The sequence below is a fragment of the Lissotriton vulgaris genome, unplaced genomic scaffold (assembly GCF_964263255.1).
Source record: "Lissotriton vulgaris unplaced genomic scaffold, aLisVul1.2 SCAFFOLD_5300, whole genome shotgun sequence".
Taxonomy (NCBI): domain Eukaryota; kingdom Metazoa; phylum Chordata; class Amphibia; order Caudata; family Salamandridae; genus Lissotriton; species Lissotriton vulgaris.
Window position 1 is genome coordinate 78,306 of NW_028246992.1, and position 8,558 is coordinate 86,863.

Sequence of the window (8,558 nt, forward strand, 5' to 3'; positions counted from 1 at the left end):
CACCCCGATCCTGGAGGCTATACATCTGGGGACAGAGACTGTGCCACTGGTAGCCAGGGCACTAATTGTGATACTTACCCTTGTGGGGTTCCTCAAGGAGGACATAGGTACCAACTTCATGTCAGCATACAAGAAGTCCATATGGGATGAATGTGTGGTAACTTACAAGTTCTGCATACCCTATCAGCCCCAAACCAATAGGCTTGTTGAGAGATTCAACAAGACCCTCAAAGACATGATCATGGGCCTTTCCGAGCCCTTGAGGTGGAGGTGGGGCATCCTTTTGCCATGCCTATTGTTTGCTTACAGGGAGGTATCGCAGAAAAGGGTTACATTCAGCTCCTTTGAACTTCAGTACTTGCACTCCATCAAGGGGGCCTCAGCCTGGTAAAGGAGGATGGGAGCAAGCTCGCATGAAAGCCCCTTAAGATGTGGTAAGCTACATGCTGGCCCTCTGCACCCAGATGAAGCACCCTGGTGGAAGCCAATGGAGAATCCGGAAGCTATCCAGAAGGTTATGAAGCTCGGGTATAACCAGAAAGCCTTGCTGGTCATGTTTCAGCCTGTAAAGAAGTGTTAATGATGGAGCCAATGGAGCCCTGGGCCTTACAAGACTGATGTACTGGGACCTATGATGTGAAGGAGCACAAAGGGGAAGTCACCTACCTGGTGGATCTCAAGACCCCCAGGAACCCTTTATGGTTGACCCCCAGGAACCCATATCAATCGCCTCAAACCCCACTTTGAGAGGCCCAAAATGACCATGCTCCTCCTGGTCACCGATGATGGAGTGGAGGAGGAGAGTGAATCTCTCTCCCGCTTCCTTTCTTCTAAGCATCAGGATGGGGCAGGGGAGGATGTCAGCCTCTTCCTTCTCTAATGCTTGAGCTGCGGAGGGACTGTCACCAATTGTTGAGGCAGTTTGCGTCCCTCTTCTCCCTAACCTAAAGGCTCATTGCATGTTCAAGTCAAGTCAAGTCAGAGAATTTATATAGCGCACTACATACCCAGAGGGTCTCAAGTAAGCATGGGCGAATTTTGCGGATCTCGCGTTCGCGAATTTTGCGGATTTGCGGATTCGCAATCCGCAAAATCCGCGAATTCCCGCGAATTTGCGGATTTTTTTTTTTTTTGTGTTCGCCCGTGTTTCTGCCAGTTCGCGAGGGTTTTTACAATTTCGCAATTTGCGAACTTACCTGTCGGGTCGCAAGTTTTGCGAACTTGTTGTTTCTACATGTCCAGCCTGTTTGGGACACTCTTCTTCATCACTGCCACTCTCTGTCACCACTGCCACTCTCTGACTACTCATGCCACCCTCTGGCCCACCCATGCCACCCTCTGTTTCATCACCACACCCTCTGGTTGTCCAGTGTACATTATTTTCGGCAAAGCAAAGCACACCTTCCCTGCCTCAAGTGACCTGAATTAATTTGGGGCTGATTAATGTGTCACAGAATATTTTTTTAGCTGGCACCTGCTTCCTTAGTGCGCCCTGATTAGTGATCTTTTGCACTTGCTAAGTGCTTTCATTGTTGCAAAATTAGTTACAACACCTGCCCTGCCCCAACTGACAATAATGAATTAGGGGCTAATTAATGTGTCACTGAAAGAATTTAAAGTTCCAGCCTGGCACCTGCTTGTCTGCTCCTTTAGCTGTAAATCAGGACCTTTGTGGCATTACAGTTAAGGTCAGAGCAGGGTCACACAATAGTTGCAAGCAGGCAACCGAATTCTGGAGGGCCCCCTCAGGAAGCAATACAAAGAATCGTTACAAATCATGAGGTTGACCTTTTGCACCTGCTCATTGCTTTTGCTTTTGCTGAAATCGTTTTGCGGTTTTTTTCGCGCTATTCGCGGGGCGCGGCGTCGTGCGAAACCGACCGCGGAAGCCGCCAATTCGTGCGAATGAGCATTTTATTTTTTTGCGGCTTGTTGTTTCGCGAGTTTTTTTGCAGTATTCGCGAGCCGCTTGCAGCGCAACACGCGAATTTACCCCAAGGTCGAGTACGGGCGCGGCCATTTTGTTTGCGTGACGTATTTCCGTTTCCGCCCGCTATGTATAATCTCGCGCAGTAAGCGCATTGCGAGTAGAGGTTCGCACGAGATCGCGCGGGAAATCTAGAGGTTCGCACGAGATCGCGAGGAAAATCTCGCGCGAACTGACTTTCGCGCTCGGAAACGGGCGCCGGCCATCTTGTTTTTCATTCATTTCCTGTGTCTGGGCATGGTGTTTAATCCTCTTGATATCTTTCCCATCCTTTGCTTGTTTTCAGTTTTTTTTTTACGATTTTGCTTCTTATCTATCCCTCTCTTTTCCTAGCTGTATATTTTTGTCTTTTCTGCTATTTTTCTTTACTTTTAAACTACTTTTGTAAACTCTTTTCTTTTCTTCTTCCCTATCCTATTCTTTCTTAATTTTCTACTTCTTCCTACCTTACCTGCCCAGACCATGGTCAAGCCAGGCGCCGTGAAGCTGCCCAGGCACTTGAGGGCCGCAGCGGCGGCGGGGAGTAGTGCTGGACCCAGTGGCAGGACAGCAGGCGTGAGATCGAGGGGGGAGCAGGTGACGCGCCGGGAGATATTCAGCCCGGAGGAAGTGGGCGCGCTGGTCTACTTCGTCCAGCGCCGCCTGCCCAGGACCATCGCGGGAGGCGGCAGGATCGCGGCCGGCGGCTATAACATGCGGGAGCGCCGGAAGCGGTGGGAGAAGGTGTGCTGGGCCATATCCCACCTCTACGGGGTCCAGCGCACCTACAGCCAGGTCACCCATCGCTGGACGGACCTCCTGGACCGCGAGCGCGACCTGCTGGACCAGCTCGGCTTGGAGATCCCCGGGCTTGGTGAGTAGTAGTAGCCATTGGCATTTAATCACTCACTACTATGATGTTTTCTCCTGCTCTGTGTTGTTGTATTGCAAATATTTGTTTTTTACATGGAGCAAGCCAATAATGCCGCTGATGACGATTACATTGTAGTTAAATTATATTTCAAAATCTTCTGTGCATTTCAGGTGCACTGCTCTCCTTCTCAGTGGGGTTGCTACTATGCTTATTTGTTTTCTATTTCGTGGTCTCATTGGCCTGAGTAACTATTATGTATGAGTGTACTTAACAGAAATGCGTAATGCTAGACACTAGGGGGCAGATTACATTTACAAGCCCCTTGCGCCACGTTTACGTTGCCTTGCGTGACGCAACAGCGGCGTAAACGTGCCGCATCCCTGCAAGTCATTTACAGCATGACGCATCTAGGGAGATGCGTCACGTTATAAAGCCATGGGCCTGCACCACAATGGGTGCGTTCCTAGTACGCAGGGTGGGCGGTCCAGCGGCTGTGCGCCTCGCAAAATTGCCTGCGTGAAATCTACAAGATTTAACGCAGGCACTTCTGCGACGCTGCTACGTCAATTCAATTCCTTATGTCTGCTCGAAGCAGGCGAAAGGACTGACACAGCATGTAAAGTATTGGGTGGCCCTGAGCATTACTGGAGTTGCATTGCGTTGGCGACGTGACTCCAGCGATGCGCCGCTCTTACGTGACGAGATGCGTCACGCAAGTGCCTACCCTTGCGCCAGGGCGCGCCGCATTGTAAATGAGGCACATCTGCCGTGTCGCAAGGGTAGTTTTGCGTGACGCATTTGATCTGGCGCATCTCTGGAGATGCGCCAGAACGCGTAAGTAAGTATGCCCCTAAGGGGCAGAATTGCAATTACCGTTGCATCCCTGCAAAGTAGCAGGGATGCGCCATTAATTGTGCGGCCCGCTACCACCACCAAACATGGTGCGCCGTATTTGCAATGCGGCTCCCCATGGGCCCAAAACGTCACCGAAGCTTTACTGCTGGAGTTGCGTCGCAACGATGGCGCAGCTCCATCAATGCTCTGGGGTACCCTATCTCCCCAATGCTGGGTCAAGCCGTACGTCTGCTTCAAGCAGGTGCAGGGTTTGTGTGACGCATCATTGTCCTAAAGGTGACTGATTGATATTTTGTAGATTTCCCTCAGCCACTATTAGGATGTGTTCCAGCGCAGGAATGCCCTCCCTTGCGCCGGAACGCCCCCTGATGGCGCAGGGCTTTATAACGGGATGCATCTCCCAAATGCGTCACGTTGTTATAATATTATACGCCGCACCATGGCGCCCTTTTTTGTTTAGCTGCTGCGTCACAAAAGTCACGCAAGAACGGCGCAAAAGAGCCGCAAGGGCTTAAATCTGCCCCTTCCTTTGTAACCCTGACAATAAGAAAAATAGTGGCGGTGGATTGATAGTTTGACTATTTAAATGACTGGTAATGTAGCAGGCAACTGTTAGTGTTGTCACTGATCTGACTGAAATCACAATGGAGTTTGTCTGTCACTTTGCGTCTTGCCTGCGGACTGCTGCCTGCCAGTCCTAGGTGAACGTTTCAGTACTTTGTTTAGTGAGTTACGTGACTTTCGAAGTCACAGGTCCGCAAATAAATAAAAAGTAACCATAATCAATATAATTTCGCGGAAATATTTTGTTATTGTTCTTTTGAAATGTTTGATTTGGTTGACATTGACAAGCAACAATCATCCATGTTTTCTGTTCTTTCTTTCATGTTGTACGTCAGCTCCCCCCAGGGGCGAGAGGAGGACACAGGAGCAGCAGGCGGCGGATGCTGTTCATCAACAGGGCCAGGATCGGGCAGGCGAGGGCTCCTCTGCTGGCCCCAGTAAGTTTTCATTTTAGACTAGTACCTATTTTTCCTAGCGTTCCTCATTTGAATTTTTTCAAAATTGTCTTTGCTCTTCTTGTAGACTGTATCTAAATTCTTATCCTGCCTCTACTATGACTCCCTGTGGTATTACTAGATTATTCTTATTAGTCTGTCTGTGTAGCTAACTAAGATTGCACGGTTGGCGAAACTCCCATGATTCTAGTCAGCAATAGCTCTATCAACTTAGTGCAGTCCTCTGGGATTGTCCATAATGTCTTTTGAAGTGTTCTATCTGGACTCATGCTTGCAAAAATTGCAAAACCTTTCGTTCAGTCACTCTAGTCTGGAGGACCAAAAAACACAGATTGTATTTAAATTTAAAAGCTTTATTAAAAGTAAACACATTTATTAAAATGAAGTCATAATAAAACTAAACGTTTAACTGATAATGGAAAAGTGGTTAGTGCTGACGATTAATTGAAGACATTTCTTGTGGTCGAGCCGAGCTCTCACCTGGTTTCAACTTGATCTTGTTGTTAGAAGTCCATCTTCTGTCTGTGTGGAGAAAAATGGTGCGTGTTAAAAAATCAGCCTTCATCAGTTGTGCCAAAAAGTGCAGCAAGACAACCTTCCCTGGAAAAAGGGACATTTTTTTTAACTTTAACGTAGACAGTCACAAATTACATTGTTTTCACATGTCTTCATTCCTAGACCAAATACTAGTGACTAGTGAGTGCTTTATTCTAAGATTCTTAAATGTACTTTGTAGGTGGAACATCTGGTGGCGGGGCCAGTGTGGTGGTGGTGCTCGACACGGAGGCGGAGGGCAATTCATCATCAGGGGAGGAGGCGGCGGCGCCGGATGTGAGAGTTGAGACGGTGGTGGCGGCCAGAGGTAAGCTCTTATATATTCCTTACTTATTGAGATTGAAGACTAGCTGGGAAGGCAAGAATATGAGATGCATGGCTGGGTGAATGATGAAGCAATGATGGGTGGAAGGACAACAGCCTGGGTGGGTGACACAGAAACTGTATGTGTCCATATACCTGGATCATGCTACTATCTGACTCTTAGATAGCATATGTGTATCTAGAGCAGGGGTACTCCTAGTACGGCCCGCGGGCCGGTGGTGGCCCGGCAAGCCTTCGTTGGCGGTGCGCTGACCTTGCAGACAATCACTGCTCCCCCGGCCCCCACAGAGCAGAGGCTTTTTTGTATTTCACCTGTTAGCGCCCCTGCATCTCCACTCTGACAATCACTGCTCCCCCGGCCCCCACAGAGCAGAGTGGAGATGCAAGGCCACAAAGAGGTGAAATAGAACTAAGCCTCTGCTCTGTGGGGCCGGGCAAGCAGTGATTGTCAGGGTGGAGAAGCAGGGGCGCTAAAACAAACAAAGCCTCAATAATATGTTAATGGTCTTTTAAAGACCTGTTAAGTACTTTGGTGTTGTTGTCTGTGTGTGCGCGTTGAGGAAGCGGTCTCAACCCGGGCTGAAGGCTGACACAGATAGACACACACACAGTGAGATGACAGAGGGAGAGGGAGGGCAGGAGGGAGAGAGAGATGGAGGGAGGGCAAGAGGGACAGCAGGAGGGAGAGAGATGTATGTAAATGCTGGGTCTGGTGGCTCAGTGGATGAGGGCATCTGCTGCAGGGACCTGTGTGCAACCTCATGGTCACAAGTTATCGTTTTGCTTTAGCCCCGCCCCCTCTGACTCCGCCCCCACCAGTGCGGCCCTCGGCCCCAAACTACACTGTAAATGTAGCCCCTGAGAGAAAGTTTGTGAGTACCCATGATCTAGAGAGAGTAGACGGTCAGTGGATGAACTAAGTGTAACTTTGAAGAGCATGTAACACTAACACTGCACCCGCACGTCCGTTCCAGTGTAGGAAAGGCAAGGAAAAGAACTTTTAATTTTGTCCAAATACTACCATAAATAGTAGCAGTAGTTTGTATTGCAAGCACTGCATAGATCCGGTTATTATGGTGGCCACTCCCTACCTCTCTTAATAAGTTTAGTAGTACTCAGTCATTCATGTGTGGATGTATCACTGCCTGTCACTCAATAAAAAGCAAAGCACCTAAAGTCATCCCATATATAAGCAAAAACATCCCATGTGAAGTGATAGATAATCAGATTATTTATCTTCTTCAATTTTCCATTTCTAGTACTCATTTCCACTGTAGGGTGAAAGTTAAATTAATTAAGCAGTAGCCCTTGAGTTGTAACAGAGTATTCTCAGTGCCACCCGTAATAGAAAAGTAAGAGATTCACCACCTGCATGTACTGGACGGGTACAGTAACGCAACGGCAACGCAAGTCTAGGTCACTCCTCATGGCGTGCGTCTCTTTTTCTCGGGTGCAAGTTTACCGCGCTGGCATTATGCCGGCTTGCAGAAAATAACGTACCAATTTTCCAAAACAAGAGACAAGAAGAAGAATAAGACTGGTGTACTTTCATAGTCGACTCCAATGGAAGTCCACAGTGCTCATAGAATTTGTTCCTTAAACTCCCACTAATGTTAGAGCAAGGATGAAGAAGTGTGAGGTTAGATAGATACTGGCCTCAATAGTTATGTAATGCGCTTGCAAGTTGCTAGTTGTACTGCAGCACACATTTCTGCTGAATGATTGAGTTAATCTTAAAGAGCATTGGTTACAGACTATGTCTTTCTTTCTTCATATAGGTTCTCCTTCCAAACGAACAAGGAGGAAGGAGCTGGCTAGAGCGGCCCGGCAACGGAGAATCGAGGCCACTGTTGCGGAATATCGGCGGCTGGTGGCCCTGGAGGACGTGGAAAGTGTGCGGTCGACAACAACGACAACGTCGTCCTCCGTGGCCTCACCGGCTGCCACCGTGACCCAGCACAGTGGTCCACCGAGACTGAGCCGGGCTGCCAAAGGCAAACGCCACCCCCGAGCAGCAAGGCCAACAGCTGCTTCTCACAGGCCTTGCACCTGCAAGGCAGTGAAGGCACGCCTGCGCCGCACCACCCTGATGGTGTCCCGCCTTCAGCAGGAGCTCGCCTTGCTCCGCGAGGAGCATGATGCCCTGGCCCAAAAAGTGAACAGCATCCACCCATAGTGTCCCTTGCCCCTTTTTTAGAGACTTTTGGGGGGTGGGAATTGGGAGTTGGGTTTTTGGGGACTTTTGAAGGACAATCGTTGGGGTTAGGGAGGGTCTTGCGGGAGATTATTTTGTTAGGGATATAAATATACTTTTTCAAACTTTATCTGAGCATACCTGTTTTTTACTGCTTGCCTGGTGGGTGGGGGTTTAACGTTGACTGTTTTCCTGAAAGTTTAGTTCCATTTTCTTCCTTTAAGTGTAAATGCCTAAATGTTTTCAACACTAAGTGCCTCTCACAGACTAAGTGAAGTGAATCCAAGAGTCCTAGGACTTTAGTAGTACTACCTTCAGGCTCTCGTCTCTCGTACTAATACTCCATTATACCCCCAAACCACCAAACGCTTATCTTACCTGTAATTTGTGTTTGAAAGTAGGGCTAGGCCCAGGGCTGGCTCCACGGGAAACACCGAATAACGTTGGCAATCTTGGTCGGATAAAATTTCCTCATAGCGGTGGTAGTAGTGGTGTGACACAGTGGCAGTTGCATGCCTATGAAAAAAAAGAAAATGAAATCTGGTTTGTCCTCCTGAGCAATTCAACGGTACAACTGAGAATATAGCAGGTGACAGAAGTACAGTAGAGCAGTGCCACATTGTAGCCTAACAAATGGTAAAGTATAACTACTAATTCGGTTGAAGTTCTTTCACATTAGCAATGGTTCTTTGTCAAGCAGAGTAAGAATATATCATCGACAACTGTGGAAAGAAAGAATGCGACAGTACAGGGCCTGTGTGGAATTATTGA

General features: G+C 48.3%; 1 long non-coding RNA gene across 1 annotated transcript; it reads left to right on the forward strand.

Annotated features, from left to right (window-relative positions):
- The first annotated feature begins 4,597 nt into the window (after positions 1–4,597).
- Positions 4,598–7,704, forward strand: LOC147665676 (uncharacterized). Its single transcript, XR_015304993.1, has 3 exons — positions 4,598–4,696; positions 5,451–5,576; positions 7,372–7,704. It is a non-coding gene; the product is annotated as an uncharacterized LOC147665676 (long non-coding RNA).
- The last annotated feature ends 854 nt before the right edge of the window (positions 7,705–8,558 follow it).